The 20,443-nt window shown below is 49.8% G+C and overlaps 1 protein-coding gene across 3 annotated transcripts in view; it reads left to right on the top strand.

The window, feature by feature from the left end:
- The first annotated feature begins 14,037 nt into the window (after positions 1–14,037).
- Positions 14,038–20,443, top strand: part of LOC141207720 (cohesin subunit SA-2-like) — a 126,197-nt gene continuing 119,791 nt past the window's right edge. The window contains exon 1 of one of the 3 annotated variants that reach the window (XM_073664433.1): positions 14,038–14,200. The gene's annotated coding sequence lies outside the window, so the exon portion shown is untranslated. The remainder of the gene's footprint in view (positions 14,201–20,443) is intronic. The other 2 variants (XM_073664432.1, XM_073664434.1) reach the window with 2 other exon arrangements.

The raw sequence follows: 20,443 nt of genomic DNA, 5'->3' as shown, positions 1-20,443 counted from the left end.
TGTGACTGGCACTGCTGGGCACAGTGTGACTGGCACTATTATAGGAGAGTGTGGTTGGCGCTGCTATAGGACAGTGTGACTGGCACTACTACAGGACAGTGTGGTTGGCACTGCTATAGGAGAGGGTGACTGGCACTGCTTATAGGACAGTGTGCCTGGCACTGCTATAGGAGAGTGTGGTTGGCACTGCTATAGGACAGTGTGACTGGCACTGCTTATAGGACATTGTGACTGGCACTTCTATAGGAGAAGGTGACTGGCACTGCTATAGAACAGTGTGGTTGGCACTGCTATAGGACGGTGTGACTGGCACTACTATAGGAGAGTGTCGTTGGCACTTCTATAGGACGGTGTGACTGGCACTACTATAGAAGAGGGTGACTGGCACTGCTATAGGAGAAGGTGACTGGCACTGCTATAGAACAGTGTGGTTGGCATTGCTATAGGACAGTGTGACTGGCACTACTATAGGAGAGTGTGGTTGGCACTGCTATAGGACAGTGTGACTGGCACTACTATAGGAGAGTGTGATTGGCACTGCTATAGGACAGTGTGACTGGCACTACTATAGGAGAGTGTGGTTGGCACTGCTATAGGACGGTGTGGTTGGCACTGCTGGGCACAGTGTGACTGGCACTGCTATAGGACAGTGTGGTTGGCACTGTTATAGAGCGGTGTGGTTGGCACTGCTGGGCACAGTGTGACTGGCACTGCTATAGGACAGTGTGGTTGGCACTGCTTTAGGACAGTGTGACTGACACTACTATAGGAGAGTGTGGTTGGCACTGCTATAGGACGGTGTGGTTGGCACTGCTGGGCACAGTGTGACTGGCACTGCTATAGGACAGTGTGGTTGGCACTGCTATAGGACGGTGTGGTTGGCACTGCTGAGCACAATGTAACTGTCACTGCTATAGGACAGTGTGACTGGCACTGCTATAGGACGGTGTGGTTGGCACTGCTATGGGACGGTGTGGTTGGCACTGCTATAGGACGGTGTGGTTGGCACTGTTATAGGACGGTGTGGTTGGCACTGCTATAGGACAGTGTGGTTGACACTGTTATTGGACAGTGTGGTTGGCACTGCTATAGGACGGTGTGGTTGGCACTGCTATAGGACAGTGTGGTTGGCACTGCTGGGCACAGTGTGACTGGCACTGCTATAGGACAGTGTGGTTGGCACTGCTATAGGACGGTGTGGTTGGCACTGCTGGGCACAGTGTAACTGTCACTGCTATAGGACAGTGTGACTGGCACTGCTATAGGACGATGTGGTTGGCACTGCTATGGGACGGTGTGGTTGGCACTGCTATAGGACGGTGTGGTTGGCACTGTTATGGGACGGTGTGGTTGGCACTGCTATAGGACGGTGTGGTTGGCACTGCTATAGGACGGTGTGGTTGGCACTGCTATAGGACAGTGTGGTTGACACTGCTATTGGACAGTGTTGTTGGCACTGCTATAGGACAGTGTGACTGGCACTGCTATAGGACAGTGTGGTTGGCACTGCTATAGGACAGTGTGACTGACACTACTATAGGAGAGTGTGGTTGGCACTGCTATAGGACGGTGTGGTTGGCACTGCTGGGCACAGTGTGACATCGCACTGCTATAGGACAGTGTGGTTGGCACTGCTATAGGACGGTGTGGTTGGCACTGCTGGGCACAGTGTAACTGTCACTGCTATAGGACAGTGTGACTGGCACTGCTATAGGACGGTGTGGTTGGCACTGCTATGGGACGGTGTGGTTGGCACTGCTATTGGACAGTGTGGTTGGCACTGCTATAGGACGGTGTGGTTGACACTGTTATTGGACAGTGTGGTTGGCACTGCTATAGGACGGTGTGGTTGGCACTGCTATAGGACAGTGTGGTTGACACTGCTATTGGACATTGTGGTTGGCACTGCTATAGGACAGTGTGACTGGCACTGCTATAGGACAGTGTGGTTGGCACTGCTATAGGACAGTGTGACTGGCACTGCTATAGGACAGTGTGACTGGTACTACTACAAGAGAGGGTGGCTGGCACTGCTATAGGATGGTGTGTCTGGCACTACTATAGGAGAGGGTGACTGGCTCTGCTATAGAAGAGTGTGGTTGGCACTGCTATAGGACAGTGTGACTGGCACTGCTATAGGAGAGTGTGACTGGCACTACTACAGGAGAGGGTGGTTGGCACTGCTATAGGAGAGTGGTTGGCACTGCTATAGGATGGTGTGACTGGCACTGCTATAGAAGAGTTTGACTGGCACTGCTATAGGAGAGTGTGGTTGGCACTGCTATAGGACAGTGTGACTGGCACTACTATAGGAGAGTGTGGTTGGCCCTCCTATAGGACAGTGTGACTGCCACTTCTATAGGACAGTGTGCTTGGCACTGCTATAGGAGAGAGTGACAGGCACTGCTATAGGACGGTGTGACTGGCACTGCTGGGCACAGTGTGACTGGCACTATTATAGGAGAGTGTGGTTGGCGCTGCTATAGGACAGTGTGACTGGCACTACTATAGGACAGTGTGGTTGGCACTGCTATAGGAGAGGGTGACTGGCACTGCTTATAGGACAGTGTGCCTGGCACTGCTATAGGAGAGTGTGGTTGGCACTGCTATAGGACAGTGTGACTGGCACTGCTTATAGGACATTGTGACTGGCACTTCTATAGGAGAAGGTGACTGGCACTGCTATAGAACAGTGTGGTTGGCACTGCTATAGGACGGTGTGACTGGCACTACTATAGGAGAGTGTCGTTGGCACTTCTATAGGACGGTGTGACTGGCACTACTATAGAAGAGGGTGACTGGCACTGCTATAGGAGAAGGTGACTGGCACTGCTATAGAACAGTGTGGTTGGCATTGCTATAGGACAGTGTGACTGGCACTACTATAGGAGAGTGTGGTTGGCACTGCTATAGGACAGTGTGACTGGCACTACTATAGGAGAGTGTGATTGGCACTGCTATAGGACAGTGTGACTGGCACTACTATAGGAGAGTGTGGTTGGCACTGCTATAGGACGGTGTGGTTGGCACTGCTGGGCACAGTGTGACTGTCACTGCTATAGGACAGTGTGGTTGGCACTGTTATAGAGCGGTGTGGTTGGCACTGCTGGGCACAGTGTGACTGGCACTGCTATAGGACAGTGTGGTTGGCACTGCGATAGGACAGTGTGACTGACACTACTATAGGAGAGTGTGGTTGGCACTGCTATAGGACGGTGTGGTTGGCACTGCTGGGCACAGTGTGACTGGCACTGCTATAGGACAGTGTGGTTGGCACTGCTATAGGACGGTGTGGTTGGCACTGCTGGGCACAATGTAACTGTCACTGCTATAGGACGGTGTGGTTGGCACTGCTATGGGACTGTGTGGTTGGCACTGCTATAGGACGGTGTGGTTGGCACTGTTATAGGACGGTGTGGTTGGCACTGCTATAGGACAGTGTGGTTGACACTGTTATTGGACAGTGTGGTTGGCACTGCTATAGGACGGTGTGGTTGGCACTGCTATAGGACAGTGTGGTTGGCACTGCTGGGCACAGTGTGACTGGCACTGCTATAGGACAGTGTGGTTGGCACTGCTATAGGACGGTGTGGTTGGCACTGCTGGGCACAGTGTAACTGTCACTGCTATAGGACAGTGTGACTGGCACTGCTATAGGACGGTGTGGTTGGCACTGCTATGGGACGGTGTGGTTGGCACTGCTATAGGACGGTGTGGTTGGCACTGTTATGGGACGGTGTGGTTGGCACTGCTATAGGACGGTGTGGTTGGCACTGCTATAGGACAGTGTGGTTGACACTGCTATTGGACAGTGTTGTTGGCACTGCTATAGGACAGTGTGACTGGCACTGCTATAGGACAGTGTGGTTGGCACTGCTATAGGACAGTGTGACTGACACTACTATAGGAGAGTGTGGTTGGCACTGCTATAGGACGGTGTGGTTGGCACTGCTGGGCACAGTGTGACATCGCACTGCTATAGGACAGTGTGGTTGGCACTGCTATAGGACGGTGTGGTTGGCACTGCTGGGCACAGTGTAACTGTCACTGCTATAGGACAGTGTGACTGGCACTGCTATGGGACGGTGTGGTTGGCACTGCTATGGGACGGTGTGGTTGGCACTGCTATTGGACAGTGTGGTTGGCACTGCTATAGGACGGTGTGGTTGACACTGTTATTGGACAGTGTGGTTGGCACTGCTATAGGACGGTGTGGTTGGCACTGCTATAGGACAGTGTGGTTGACACTGCTATTGGACATTGTGGTTGGCACTGCTATAGGACAGTGTGACTGGCACTGCTATAGGACAGTGTGGTTGGCACTGCTATAGGACAGTGTGACTGGCACTGCTATAGGACAGTGTGACTGGTACTACTACAAGAGAGGGTGGCTGGCACTGCTATAGGATGGTGTGTCTGGCACTACTATAGGAGAGGGTGACTGGCTCTGCTATAGGACAGTGTGACTGGCACTGCTATAGGACAGTGTGACTGGCACTGCTATAGGAGAGTGTGACTGGCACTACTACAGGAGAGGGTGGTTGGCACTGCTATAGGAGAGTGGTTGGCACTGCTATAGGATGGTGTGACTGGCACTGCTATAGAAGAGTTTGACTGGCACTGCTATAGGAGAGTGTGGTTGGCACTGCTATAGGACAGTGTGACTGGCACTACTATAGGAGAGTGTGGTTGGCACTGCTATAGGACAGTGTGACTGGCACTTCTATAGGAGAGTGTGGTTGGCACTGCTATAGGAGAGGGTGACTGGCACTGCTATAGGAGCGTGTGGTTGGCACTGTTATAGGACAGTGTGGTTGGCACTGCTATAGGATGGTGTGGTTGGCACTGCTATAGGAGAGTGACTGGCACTGCTATAAGACGGTGTGGTTGGCACTGCTGTAGGACAGTGTGGTTGCCACTGCTATAAGATGGTGTGGTTGGCACTGCTGGGCACAGTGTGACTGGCCCTGCTATAGGACAGTGTGGTTGGCACTGCTATAGAACGATGTGGTTGGCACTGCTGGGCACAGTGTGATTGGCACTGCTGGGCACAGTGTGACTGGCACTGCTATAGGACAGTTTGATTGGCACTGCTATAGAACGGTGTGGTTGGCAGTGCTGGGCACAATGTGACTGGCACTGCTATAGGACAGTGTGACTGGCACTGCTATAGGACAGTGTGGTTGTCACTGCTATAGGACAGTGTGGTTGGGACTGCTATAGAACGGTGTGGTTGGCACTGTTATTGGACAGTGTGGTTGGCACTGCTATAGGACGGTGTGGTTGGCACTGCTATAGGACGATGTGGTTGGCACTGCTATAGAACAGTGTGGTTGGCACTGCTATAGGACGGTGTGGTTGGCACTGCTATAGAACAGTGTGGTTGGCACTGCTATAGGACAGTGTGGTTGGTACTGCTATAGGACAGTGTGGTTGGCACTGCTATAGGACAGTGTGGTTGGCACTGCTATAGGACAGTGTCGTTGGCACTGCTATAGGACATTGTGACTGGCACTGCTATAGGACGGTGTGGTTGGCACTGCTATTAGACGGTATGACTGGCACTGCTATAGGACGGTGTGGTTGACCCTGCTATAGAACAGTGTGGTTGACACTGCTATAGAACAGTGTGGTTGGCACGGCTATAGGACAGTGTGGTTGGCACTCTGGGCACAGTGTGACATCGCACTGCTGTAGGACAGTGTGGTTGGCACTGCTATAGGACGGTGTGGTTGGCACTGCTGGGCACAGTGTAACTGTCACTGCTATAGGACAGTGTGACTGGCACTGCTATAGGACGGTGTGGTTGGCACTGCTATTGGACAGTGTGGTTGGCACTGCTATAGGACGGTGTGGTTGACACTGTTATTGGACAGTGTGGTTGGCACTGCTATAAGACGGTGTGGTTGGCACTGCTATAGGACGGTGTGGTTGGCACTGCTATAGGAAAGTGTGGTTGACCCTGCTATAGAACAGTGTGGTTGGCACGGCTATAGGACAGTGTGGTTGGCACTGCTATAGGACGGTGTGGTTGGCACTGCTATGGGACAGTGTGGTTGGCACTGTTATGGGACAGTGTGGTTGGCACTGTTATGGGACGTGTGGTTGGCACTGCTATAGGATGGTGTGGTTGGCACTTCTGGGCACAGTGTGACTGGCACTACTATAGGACAGTTTGGTTGGCACTGCTATAGAACGGTGTGGTTGGCACTGCTGGGCACAGTGTGACTGGCACTGCTGTAGGACAGTGTGGTTGTCACTGCTATAGGACGGTGTGGTTGGCACTGCTGGGCACAATGTGACTGGCACTGCTGTAGGACAGTGTGGTTGGCACTGCTATAGGACAGTGTGGTTGGCACTGCTATTGGACGGTGTGGTTGGCACTGCTATAGGACAGTGTGGTTGGCACTACTATAGGACGGTGTGGTTGGTACTGCTATTGGAGAGTGTGGTTGGCACTGCTATAGGACGGTGTGGTTGGCACTGCTATTGGACGGTGTGGTTGGCACTGCTATAGGACAGTGTGGTTGGCACTGCTATTGGACGGTGTGGTTGGCACTGCTATTGGACGGTGTGGTTGGCACTATTATAGGACGGTGTGGTTGGCACTGCTATTGGAGAGTGTGGTTGGCACTGCTATAGGACGGTGTGGTTGCACTGCTATTGGACAGTGTGGTTGGCACTGCTATAGGACAGTGTGGTTGACACTGCTATAGGATAGTGTGACTGGCACTGCTATAGGACAGTGTGGTTGGCACTGCTATTGGACAGTGTGGTTGGCACTGCTATTGGATGGTTTGGTTGGCACTGCTATTGGACGGTGTGGTTGGCACTGCTATTGGACGGTGTGGTTGGCACTGCTATAGGACAGTGTTGTTGGCACTGCTATAGGACGATGTGGTTGGTACTGCTATAGGACAGTGTGGTTGGCACTGCTACAGGATGGTGTGACTGGCACTGCTATAGAACAGTGTGGTTGGCACTGCTATAGGACAGTGTGGTTGGTACTGCTATAGGACAGTGTGGTTGGCACTGCTATAGGACACTGTGACTGGCACTGCTATTGGACGGTGTGGTTGGCACTGCTATAGGACAGTGTGGTGGGCACTGATATAGGAGTGTGGTTGGCACTGCTATTGGACAGTGTGGTTGGCACTGCTATTGGACAGTGTGACTGGCACTGCTTATAGGATAGTGTGACTGGCACTGCTATAGGATAGTGTGACTGGCACTGCGATAGGACAGTGTGACTGGCACTGCTATTGGACATTGTGGTTGGCACTGCTATAGGACAGTGTGGTTGGCACTGCTATAGGACAATGTGGTTGGCACTGTTATTGGACAGTGTGATTGGCACTGCTATAGGACGGTGTGGTTGACACTGCTATTGGGCTGTGTGGTTGACACTGCTATTGGGCTGTGTGGTTGGCACTGTTATAGGACGGTGTGGTTGGCACTGCTATAGGATAGTGTGACTGGCACTGCTATAGGACAGTGTGGTTGGCACTGCTATAGGACAGTGTGGTTGGCACTGCTATAGGACAGTGTGATTGGAACTGCTATTGGACAGTGTGGTTGACACTGCTATTGGACTGTGTGGTTGGCACTGTTATAGGACGGTGTGGTTGGCACTGCTATTGGAGAGTGTGGTTGGCACTGCTATAGGACAGTGTGGTTGGCACTGCTATTGGACGGTGTGGTTGGCACTGCTATTGGACGGTGTGGTTGGCACTGCTATAGGACGGTGTGATTGGCACTGCTATTGGACGGTGTGGTTGGCACTGCTATTGGACGGTGTGGTTGGCACTGCTATAGGACTGTGTGGTTGGCACTGTTATAAGACGGTGTGGTTGGCACTGCTATTGGAGAGTGTAGTTGGCACTGCTATAGGACGGTGTGGTTGGCACTGCTATTGGACGGTGTGGTTGGCACTGCTATAGGACGGTGTGACTGGCACTACTATAGGACAGTGTGGTTGGCACTGCTATTGGACAGTGTGGTTGGCACTGCTATAGGACGGTGTGGTTGGCACTGCTATTGGACGGTGTGGTTGGCACTGCTATAGGACGGTGTGGTTGGCACTGCTATAGGACGGTGTGGTTGGCACTGCTATTGGACGGTGTGGTTGGCACTGCTATAGGACGGTGTGGTTGGCACTGCTATAGGACGGTGTGGTTGCACTGCTATTGGACAGTATGGTTGGCACTGCTATTGGACAGTGTGGTTGGCACTGCTATAGGACAGTGTGGTTGGCACTGCTATAGGATAGTGTGACTGGCACTGCTATAGGACAGTGTGGTTGGCACTGCTATTGGACAGTGTGGTTGGCACTGCTATTGGATGGTTTGGTTGGCACTGCTATTGGACGGTGTGGTTGGCACTGCTATTGGACGGTGTGGTTGGCACTGCTATAGGACAGTGTTGTTGGCACTGCTATAGGACGATGTGGTTGGTACTGCTATAGGACAGTGTGGTTGGCACTGCTACAGGATGGTGTGACTGGCACTGCTATAGAACAGTGTGGTTGGCACTGCTATAGGACAGTGTGGTTGGTACTGCTATAGGACAGTGTGGTTGGCACTGCTATAGGACACTGTGACTGGCACTGCTATTGGATGGTGTGGTTGGCACTGCTATAGGACAGTGTGGTGGGCACTGATATAGGAGTGTGGTTGGCACTGCTATTGGACAGTGTGGTTGGCACTGCTATTGGACAGTGTGAATGGCACTGCTTATAGGATAGTGTGACTGGCACTGCTATAGGATAGTGTGACTGGCACTGCGATAGGACAGTGTGACTACCACTGCTATTGGACATTGTGGTTGGCACTGCTATAGGACAGTGTGGTTGGCACTGCTATAGGACAATGTGGTTGGCACTGTTATTGGACAGTGTGATTGGCACTGCTATAGGACGGTGTGGTTGGCACTGCTATAGGACGGTGTGGTTGGCACTGCTGGGCACAGTGTGACATCGCACTGCTATAGGACAGTGTGGTTGGCACTGCTATAGGACGGTGTGGTTGGCACTGCTGGGCACAGTGTAACTGTCACTGCTATAGGCCAGTGTGACTGGCACTGCTATAGGACGGTGTGGTTGGCACTTCTATGGGACGGTGTGGTTGGCACTGCTATTGGACAGTGTGGTTGGCACTGCTATAGGACGGTGTGGTTGACACTGTTATTGGACAGTGTGGTTGGCACTGCTATAGGACGGTGTGGTTGGCACTGCTATAGGACAGTGTGGTTGGCACTACTATAGGACAGTGTGACTGGTACTACTACAAGAGAGGGTGGCTGGCACTGCTATAGGATGGTGTGTCTGGCACTACTATAGGAGAGGGTGACTGGCTCTGCTATAGAAGAGTGTGGTTGGCACTGCTATAGGACAGTGTGACTGGCACTGCTATAGGAGAGTGTGACTGGCACTACTACAGAAGAGGGTGGTTGGCACTGCTATAGGAGAGTGGTTGGCACTGCTATAGGATGGTGTGACTGGCACTGCTATAGAAGAGTTTGACTGGCACTGCTATAGGAGAGTGTGGTTGGCACTGCTATAGGACAGTGTGACTGGCACTACTATAGGAGAGTGTGGTTGGCACTGCTATAGGACAGTGTGACTGGCACTTCTATAGGAGAGTGTGGTTGGCACTGCTATAGGAGAGGGTGACTGGCACTGCTATAGGAGAGTGTGGTTGACACTGTTATAGGACAGTGTGGTTGGCACTGCTATAGGATGGTGTGGTTGGCACTGCTATAGGAGAGTGACTGGCACTGCTATAAGACGGTGTGGTTGGCACTGCTGTAGGACAGTGTGGTTGCCACTGCTATAAGACGGTGTGGTTGGCACTGCTGGGCACAGTGTGACTGGCCCTGCTATAGGACAGTGTGGTTGGCACTGCTATAGAACGATGTGGTTGGCACTGCTGGGCACAGTGTGATTGGCACTGCTGGGCACAGTGTGACTGGCACTGCTATAGGACAGTTTGATTGGCACTGCTATAGAACGGTGTGGTTGGCAGTGCTGGGCACAATGTGACTGGCACTGCTATAGGACAGTGTGACTGGCACTGCTATAGGACAGTGTGGTTGTCACTGCTATAGGACAGTGTGGTTGGGACTGCTATAGAACAGTGTGGTTGGCACTGATATTGGACAGTGTGGTTGGCACTGCTATAGGACGGTGTAGTTGGCACTGCTATAGGACGATGTGGTTGGCACTGCTATAGAACAGTGTGGTTGGCACTGCTATAGGACGGTGTGGTTGGCACTGCTATAGAACAGTGTGGTTGGCACTGCTATAGGACAGTGTGGTTGGTACTGCTATAGGACAGTGTGGTTGGCACTGCTATAGGACAGTGTCGTTGGCACTGCTATAGGACATTGTGACTGGCACTGCTATAGGATGGTGTGGTTGGCACTGCTATTAGACGGTATGACTGGCACTGCTATAGGACGGTGTGGTTGACCCTGCTATAGAACAGTGTGGTTGACCCTGCTATAGAACAGTGTGGTTGACACTGCTATAGAACAGTGTGGTTGGCACGGCTATAGGACAGTGTGGTTGGCACTCTGGGCACAGTGTGACATCGCACTGCTGTAGGACAGTGTGGTTGGCACTGCTATAGGACGGTGTGGTTGGCACTGCTGGGCACAGTGTAACTGTCACTGCTATAGGACAGTGTGACTGGCACTGCTATAGGACGGTGTGGTTGGCACTGCTATGGGACGGTGTGGTTGGCACTGCTATTGGACAGTGTGGTTGGCACTGCTATTGGACAGTGTGGTTGGCACTGCTATAGGACGGTGTGGTTGACACTGTTATTGGACAGTATGGTTGGCACTGCTATAAGACGGTGTGGTTGGCACTGCTATAGGACGGTGTGGTTGGCACTGCTATAGGAAAGTGTGGTTGACCCTGCTATAGAACAGTGTGGTTGACACTGCTATAGAACAGTGTGGTTGGCACGGCTATAGGACAGTGTGGTTGGCACTGCTATAGGACGGTGTGGTTGGCACTGCTATGGGACAGTGTGGTTGGCACTGCTATAGGATAGTGTGACTGGCACTACTATAGGACAGTTTGGTTGGCACTGCTATAGAACGGTGTGGTTGGCACTGCTGGGCACAGTGTGACTGGCACTGCTGTAGGACAGTGTGGTTGTCACTGCTATAGGACGGTGTGGTTGGCACTGCTGGGCACAATGTGACTGGCACTGCTGTAGGACAGTGTGGTTGGCACTGCTGTAGGACAGTGTGGTTGGCACTGCTATAGGACGGTGTGGTTGGCACTGCTATTGGACGGTGTGGTTGGCACTGCTATAGGACAGTGTGGTTGGCACTGCTATTGGACAGTGTGGTTGGCACTGCTATAGAACGGTGTGGTTGGCACTGCTATTGGACGATGTGGTTGGCACTGCTATTGGACGGTGTGGTTGGCACTGCTATTGGACGGTGTGGTTGGCACTACTATAGGACGGTGTGGTTGGCACTGCTATTGGAGAGTGTGGTTGGCACTGCTATAGGACGGTGTGGTTGCACTGCTATTGGACAGTATGGTTGGCACTGCTATTGGACAGTGTGGTTGGCACTGCTATAGGATAGTGTGACTGGCACTGCTATAGGACAGTGTGGTTGGCACTGCTATTGGACAGTGTGGTTGGCACTGCTATTGGATGGTTTGGTTGGCACTGCTATTGGACGGTGTGGTTGGCACTGCTATTGGACGGTGTGGTTGGCACTGCTATAGGACAGTGTTGTTGGCACTGCTATAGGACGATGTGGTTGGTACTGCTATAGGACAGTGTGGTTGGCACTGCTACAAGATGGTGTGACTGGCACTGCTATAGAACAGTGTGGTTGGCACTGCTATAGGACAGTGTGGTTGGTACTGCTATAGGACAGTGTGGTTGGCACTGCTATAGGACACTGTGACTGGCACTGCTATTGGACGGTGTGGTTGGCACTGCTATAGGACAGTGTGGTGGGCACTGATATAGGAGTGTGGTTGGCACTGCTATTGGACAGTGTGGTTGGCACTGCTATTGGACAGTGTGACTGGCACTGCTTATAGGATAGTGTGACTGGCACTGCTATAGGATAGTGTGACTGGCACTGCGATAGGACAGTGTGACTGGCACTGCTATTGGACATTGTGGTTGGCACTGCTATAGGACAATGTGGTTGGCACTGTTATTGGACAGTGTGGTTGGCACTGTTATTGGACAGTGTGATTGGCACTGCTATAGGACGTTGTGGTTGGCACTGCTATAGGAGTGTGGTTGACACTGCTATTGGGCTGTGTGGTTGGCACTGTTATAGGACGGTGTGGTTGGCACTGCTATAGGATAGTGTGACTGGCACTGCTATAGGACAGTGTGGTTGGCACTGCTATAGGACAGTGTGGTTGGAACTGCTATTGGACAGTGTGGTTGACACTGCTATTGGACTGTGTGGTTGGCACTGTTATAGGACGGTGTGGTTGGCACTGCTATTGGATAGTGTAGTTGACACTGCTATAGGACAGTGTGGTTGGCACTGCTATAGGACAGTGTGGTTGGCACTGCTATTGGACGGTGTGGTTGGCACTGCTATTGGACGGTGTGGTTGGCACTGCTATAGGACGGTGTGATTGGCACTGCTATTGGACGGTGTGGTTGGCACTGCTATTGGACGGTGTGGTTGGCACTGCTATAGGACTGTGTGGTTGGCACTGTTATAGGACGGTGTGGTTGGCACTGCTATTGGAGAGTGTAGTTGGCACTGCTATAGGACGGTGTGGTTGGCACTGCTATTGGACGGTGTGGTTGGCACTGCTATTGGACGGTGTGGTTGGCACTGCTATAGGACGGTGTGGTTGGCACTGCTATAGGACGGTGTGACTGGCACTACTATAGGACAGTGTGGTTGGCACTGCTATTGGACAGTGTGGTTGGCACTGCTATAGGACGGTGTGGTTGGCACTGCTATAGGACGGTGTGGTTGGCACTGCTATTGGACGGTGTGGTTGGCACTGCTATTGGACAGTATGGTTGGCACTGCTATTGGACAGTGTGGTTGGCACTGCTATAGGACAGTGTGGTTGGCACTGCTATAGGATAGTGTGACTGGCACTGCTATAGGACAGTGTGGTTGGCACTGCTATTGGACAGTGTGGTTGGCACTGCTATTGGATGGTTTGGTTGGCACTGCTATTGGACGGTGTGGTTGGCACTGCTATTGGACGGTGTGGTTGGCACTGCTATAGGACAGTGTTGTTGGCACTGCTATAGGACGATGTGGTTGGTACTGCTATAGGACAGTGTGGTTGGCACTGCTACAGGATGGTGTGACTGGCACTGCTATAGAACAGTGTGGTTGGCACTGCTATAGGACAGTGTGGTTGGTACTGCTATAGGACAGTGTGGTTGGCACTGCTATAGGACACTGTGACTGGCACTGCTATTGGATGGTGTGGTTGGCACTGCTATTGGACGGTGTGGTTGGCACTGCTATAGGACGGTGTGGTTGGCACTGCTATAGGACGGTGTGGTTGGCACTGCTATTGGACGGTGTGGTTGGCACTGCTATTGGACAGTGTGGTTGGCACTGCTATAGGACGGTGTGGTTGGCACTGCTATTGGACGGTGTGGTTGGCACTGCTATTGGACAGTGTGGTTGGCACTGCTATAGGACGGTGTGGTTGGCACTGCTATTGGACGGTGTGGTTGGCACTGCTATAGGACGGTGTGGTTGGCACTGCTATAGGACGGTGCGGTTGGCACTGCTATAGGACGGTGCGGTTGGCACTGCTATAGGACGGTGCGGTTGGCACTGCTATAGGACGGTGCGGTTGGCACTGCTGTACACAGTGTGAAAGGTGCAGTAATGATAGTGGGAGACATGAGTCTGGAGACATGGCTTCCTCCTGTCTCGCTCCTGGGCACAGCCTGTACTGCCCCCATGTCGCACACACTTGCAGCTGTCTCAGCCTCCTCGGTGCAGACATTACAGCTGTGATCTGGTCCAGGGTGAAGGAGGAAGCAGGAAGAATGAGGGGCGGGCAGAGCACCAATCACAGCGCGTCACACGGGAGGCTCCGGGGGAGGAGGAGGAGGAGGACAGGTACCGGGGCCGGGGGAGGAGCCGGAGACCTGCTTGTAAACACCGCACTGTGGAGAAGAGGCAGCTCGGCCCCGGTTGGCATGGTAGCACTTCCCCGGTATGTAAAGCCGCTGTGACCTCCCACATGCCGCCATGTTGCCTTGTCTTGTCTGCAGTGTTTGCCTGATAGATCTGGTGCCTAAGTGCAGCATGTCCAGGGTCTACAGGGCAGTGTTCCCTGCTGCCTGCAGGGGCATGGGGAGGGGGCACCTTTTCCCTGTACCCATGTGTGGGGGGCACAATACACCCATCACCATAGCTGTGCTCTGAGTACGTTATAGAGAATGGGCAGTCAGCAGACTCTCCAGATGGCGCTATTTAACCCTTACTGACCAGACCAATTTCCATTTTTAGGCTTCTGTGTTTTTCCTCCCTTCTGCCCAGAGCCAGTCCCTCTTCTTCATGGGCACAGCCTTATGAGGACTTGCCTTTCTTTTGTGGGTTGAGTTTTCGTTTTGGGGCGAGCTGTGGACTTGTATGAGCTGATACCATTACTCTCCCGGCCCGTTCGATTACAACGATGTCAGAGTTACATAACATAGTAACATAGTTTGTAAAGCCGAATAAAGACTTGCGTCCATCAAGTTCGACCTGTTAGTTCTGTAATTGCTAAAGTTGATCCAGAGGAGGGCAAAAACCCCAAATGATTTGGCCAATCTACACCTGAGGAAAAATTCCCTCCCGACTCTGAAACCAGCAGTCAGAATAAATCCCTGTATCAACCTACTATTTTATTCTATTTTTAAGTATAAGCTGAAATCTGCCTGGTATCTAGAAATGCATCCAGTCCCCGCTTGAACTGGTGTAGTGAATCTGACATTACCGTCTCCTCACTCAGTGAATTCCATATTCTCACTGCTCTTACCGTAAAGAACCCCTTCCTATGCTGGTGCTGAAACCTTTTCTCTTCCAGTCTTAGTGAGTGCCCTCTTGTTACCGTAATATCCCTCCTTTTGAACAAATCCCGGGCTAGATCTCTATACTGTCCCCTAACATATTTGTACACATTTATTATGTCCCCACTCAACCTTCTCTTTTCCAGGCTGAATAGTCCTAGTTTTGCCAACCTCTCTGGGTATTGCAGTCCCTCCATTCCCCTTATTAATTTTGTTGCCCTCCTTTGTACCTTTTCAAGCTCATTTATATCCTTTCTATATATTGGGGCCCATAACTGAGCACAGTATTCCAAGTGTGGTCTGACCAGTGCTTTGTACAGTGGAAGAACAATGTTCTCATCCTTTGCAGCTATACCTCTTCTGATACATCCCATTACCCTGTTTGCCCTTACAGCAGCGGCCTGACTTTGGGCACTCCAATTTAGTTTGCTATCAATCAAGATGCCCAAGTCCTTCTCCATCTCTGAATTCCCCAATGATTTCCCATTCAGTGAGTACTGGTGACTTCCATTTTTCCTTCCCATATGTATGACCTTACATTTCTCCTCGTTAAACCTCATTTGCCATTTAATGCTCCACCTACCCAGCTTATCCAAATCCCTCTGTAGGTCTGCACTGTCCTCTTTTGTATTAATTGTTTTACATAACTTTGTGTCATCTGCAAATATTGATATTTTACTATTTATCCCGTTGACTATGTCGTTAATAAAGATATTAAATAACATTGGGCCTAGTACAGACTCCTGTGGTACCCCACTAGTGACTCTTACCCAATCTGAATATATTCCATTTATAACCACCCTCTGCCTTCTATCCTTTAGCCAGTTAGCTACCCACTTGCAGACATTTTCCCCCAGCCCCATCATTCTCATTTTGTATACCAACCTATTATGTGGCACGCTATCGAACGCTTTTGAGAAGTCGAGATACACGACATCCACTGGTTCCCCCTGATCTACTCGAGAGCTAACCTCCTCGTAGAAGTCAATCAGGTTTGTTTGGCAGGAGCGATTCCTCATGAATCCATGTTGGTTCGGGATTAAAAGATTATTAGCATCAAGATGCTCCGTAATTGCCTCTTTAATGAAGCTTTCAAAAATTTTGCCCACAACGGACGTCAGACTCACCGGTCGATAGTTTCCGGCGTCACTTTTCGCTCCCTTTTTGAATATTGGCACTACATTCGCCTGTCGCCAATCAAGTGGCACAGACCCAGTCTCAACAGAGTCCTTAAATATAAGATATAACGGTCTGTCTATCACATTACTTAGTTCCCTTAGTACCCGTGGGTGTATGCCATCAGGTCCTGGTGATTTGTTTATTTTAATGTTACTGAGGCGTTTCTGTACCCCAGCTTGGGTTAGATTAGTCATACTTAATGGAGGATTAAGTTTGTCATTTCTCATTTCTCCTGTTAGTTCGATTTCCTTTGTGAAAGTTGTCGAAAAAAAATTATTTAATAGATTAGCTTTATCCTCATCTTTCTCTATGATTTTGCCTTCATCACTTTTTATCTGTCCAATATTATCCGATTTAATCCTTTTACTATTTATATACGTAAAGAACAGTTTGGGATTTGATCTACTTTCCCTAGCAATACGTCTCTCTGTTTCCTCCTTCGCTATTTTTATTTGTTTTTTTACAGGTTCTCGTTTTTTCCTTGTAACACATTAGTGCCTCCTTACTGTTTTCCTGTTTTAATCTCTTGAATGCCTCTTTTTTGCCATTTAACGCCCCTTTTACGTTCTTGTTCAACCATATTGGTTTCCTCTTATTTCTGGCCCTTTTATTCCCATACGGTATATATCTCTCGCACTGAGTATTCAGAATTCTTTTGAAGGTTTCCCATTTACTATTCGTATTCCTTTGATTAAGAACTTTGTCCCAGTCAATAAGTTGAAGGCTTTCTTTCCGCTGATCAAACTTCGCCCTCCTAAAGTTTAATGTTTTTGTTGTTCCCTTATTGATAACCCTACTGAAGGGCATTTTGAAGTCGATAATATTATGGTCGCTATTACCTAGGTGCCCCCCTATCTGTACCTCAGTTATTCTATCAGGCCTATTAGTCAATATTAAGTCCAACACGGCCTTCCCTCTCGTTGGTTCCTGCACTAGTTGGGAGAGATAATTATCCTTAATATTTGTCAAGAACCTTTTTCCTTTCTGAGATCTACAGGTTTCTGTTTCCCAGTCAATATCCGGGTAGTTGAAATCCCCCATTACAATCACTTCATTATGTTTTGCTACTTTGTCTATTTGTCCTAATAGCAGATTCTCATTCTCCTCTGTTATATTTGGTGGCTTATAGCAGACCCCCAGTAATATTTTATTATTATTTTTAGTTCCCTCTATCTCTACCCACATGGACTCGACCCCCTCTTCTCCCTCTCCTATATCTTCCCTTAGTCTGGGTTTTAGACATGACTTTACATATAAGCAGACTCCTCCGCCTTTCCCCTGTTTCCGGTCCCTTCTAAATAAACTATAATCTAATAAATTTACCGCCCAGTCGTAGCTATCGTCTAGCCAAGTCTCTGTTATACCTACGATGTCATACCTCTCCTCCGATATAAGCGCCTGCAGCTCATCCGCCTTATTGGTCAGGCTTCTTGCGTTGGTCAGCATGCAAGATAAAACTTTGGGGTTATTTAGCATCCGATTCTTCTCTAACGATCTAACTGTACTATCCCCACCCCCCTCTCCACCCTCATTATATTCACTTCTCCCCTTCCCCCTTGCTTGCCTCACATCCCACCTATTTCCTTGGTTCCCCCCCCCCCCGTCTCTAGTTTAAAAACTCCTCCAACCTATTAGCTATCTTCTTCCCCAGCACCGCTGCACCCTCCCCATTGAGGTGCAGCCCGTCCCTACGGTAGAGCCTGTAGCCGACCGCGAAGTCGGCCCAGTTCTCCATGAACCCAAACCCTTCTGCCTTGCACCAACTCTTTAGCCACTTATTCACCTCCCTAACTTCCCGTTGGCGCTCCTGTGTGGCTCGCGGGATTGGTAGTATTTCTGAGAAAACTACCTTGGAGGTCCTTGCCCTAAGCTTCCTACCTAGGTCTCTGAAATCATTTTTAAGGACCCTCCATCTACCACTCACTTTGTCATTGGTGCCGATGTGGACCATGACCGCTGGGTCTTCGCCAGCCCCACCCAGTAACCTGTCAACCCGATCCGCGATGTGCCGGACTCGAGCGCCAGGGAGGCAGCACACCGTTCGGCGATCCCGGTCTTTGTGACAGATTGCCCTGTCTGTCCCCCTAATAATAGAGTCACCCACTACCAGAACCTGTCTTGCCTGCCCTACACTTCCCCCCTCCCCCTCATTACTGGAGCATACACTCCCCCGGCGGTCAGAGGATCTGTCGTGCTCCAATAATGCCGGTTCTGAACCAGCCTTCCTATACTTCTTCCCTCTATCCCTCCTAACTGTTATCCAGCTCCCTGGATAATAATAATAAATAATAAATTAATAAAATGTTGGTTGGTGTCGCCAGGTCCTGGGAGCCATAACCTTATTAGAATTGTTCTTGTGAACTATTTGAGCTCTTGTTTTTTTCCATGTCGAACTGTAGTTTTTATTGGGGTCATACTGTGTCCTGATTTTGCAATTCTGTTGACCGTAAACCGGTATTTGATTATCTCTTTTTCTTAATAGCATTTCCAGTATGGGTTAAATAACTTTTCATATATTGGACTTTTATAGATACTATAACATTTTTTTTTTGTTTTCATAACGGGTGTGACTAAAATATTTATGGCCTCTTTTTATTATATTAAACTTTTTTTAAAATGTATTATTATTTATTATTATTATACTTTATTATTATAGTGCTATTTATTCTATGGTGCTTTACATGTGAGGTTTAATTTTAGACCATCTAGGGGACTTGGATGTGCAGTTGTTTGATCCTTTGTACTATATACCCTCAGTATGTAGTGAAATTAAAATTTTACTCGTTTATACCGCCATTAAAGGGGTTGGCCGGTACTTTAAAAAAAATGCCAGTGTGTTTTGATGATAAATACAAGCTTCTTTCTAATTACCTTGCGCTACTGATACTGCCTGTGAGTGGCGCTATCGGTGGCCGCTCACAGGCATCATGTGACCCCCGGCTGCAGCCGGCTCTGACATCCGCTGACGTCACAAGTTGCTGCTGCAGCCGGGGGTCCCTCTTCCGCGTTCCACCGGAGGCTGCTGGGTTGTGGGTGGGGTTACCCCCCCCCTCGCATCACACTCCAGCATCCACCATGCGCTCTCCTTCTCATTCACTGGAAAAGCGCACGGTGGATGCTGGGTGTGACATGGGGAATAACCCCGCCCACAATCCAGCAGCCACCGCGGGGACCCCAGCGCTGAGTCACGCCTCACTTGTCATGACATCAGCGTGGGGTCTGGTGCTGCCTGTGTTTTATCATTAAAACACACTGGCATTTTTTTAAAAGTACCGGACAACCCCTATAATTCCACACATCAGTATCATTGTCCCCATTGGGGCTCACAATCCAGATTCCCTATCAGTATGTCTTTGTAGTGTTGGAGGAAACCAGAGGACGCCCTTACATAGTCTGGGTTTCATTACAGTACAAATGTGGTGGTGATGGTGGCCTTAAGTAGGCTCCAGGCTGCCAGGGCAACCCGCATTGCGTCACCAAGTACACGATGCACGTGTTTCTTGTCTGGCGTGTATTGCTTAGTTTGGGGGTGAGTGATATAAACGACTCAAGAAATGTACCTTGGTTTTGTGGGGTGATTTTTCAGTATTCCTTTACTTTGGTAAGATTTTTTCATCCTTTGTTAGTAGATTACATAGCAGAAACCTGGTCACGAATACATCAACTCAGTTACCGTTGATGGCAGTCCACAATGATCAGGTGTGAATAAACTGAATATAAATACAATATTAAATACATCCTTAAAGGGTTTATTCAGTATCGCTCATTTCCACATTGGACAGGTATATCGGACAGGTGCATGATACGTTCTGATCTGAAGAACGCAAATATTTCTGTAAGTAAAACCACTATACTGAACAAAGTATAGGAAGCTTCAGTTATCCCAACAATCGCATAAAGAATGAGTCGAGCAGCATTTCACATAATTATCCACTGCTCTATTCAAATGAATGATAGAAGTCCCCCAGTCTAACAATCTCAAAAGTCAGACCCCCACAGATCTAGTAGTTATCACCTATGCTTTCCTATAATATATGACACAAGTCTTCTAAAGTATCATTTCTTTATGTGCAGTTTAGGAAATGCTTGTGGAGGCCCAATGTATAAGTGGCACTGAGAATGTACAAATGCCCTGGCATGTACCCATACGTACCCATTAATTTATTTTATTTTTTACACTTTTGTTATGTAGCGCCATCATATTCCATAGCGCTGTACAGACATTA

The sequence above is a fragment of the Phyllobates terribilis genome, unplaced genomic scaffold (assembly GCF_046119375.1).
Source record: "Phyllobates terribilis strain yellow unplaced genomic scaffold, ASM4611937v1 Scaffold_2__4_contigs__length_985480577, whole genome shotgun sequence".
Lineage (NCBI taxonomy): Eukaryota > Metazoa > Chordata > Amphibia > Anura > Dendrobatidae > Phyllobates > Phyllobates terribilis.
This window is presented reverse-complemented; position numbering and strand designations above follow the sequence as displayed.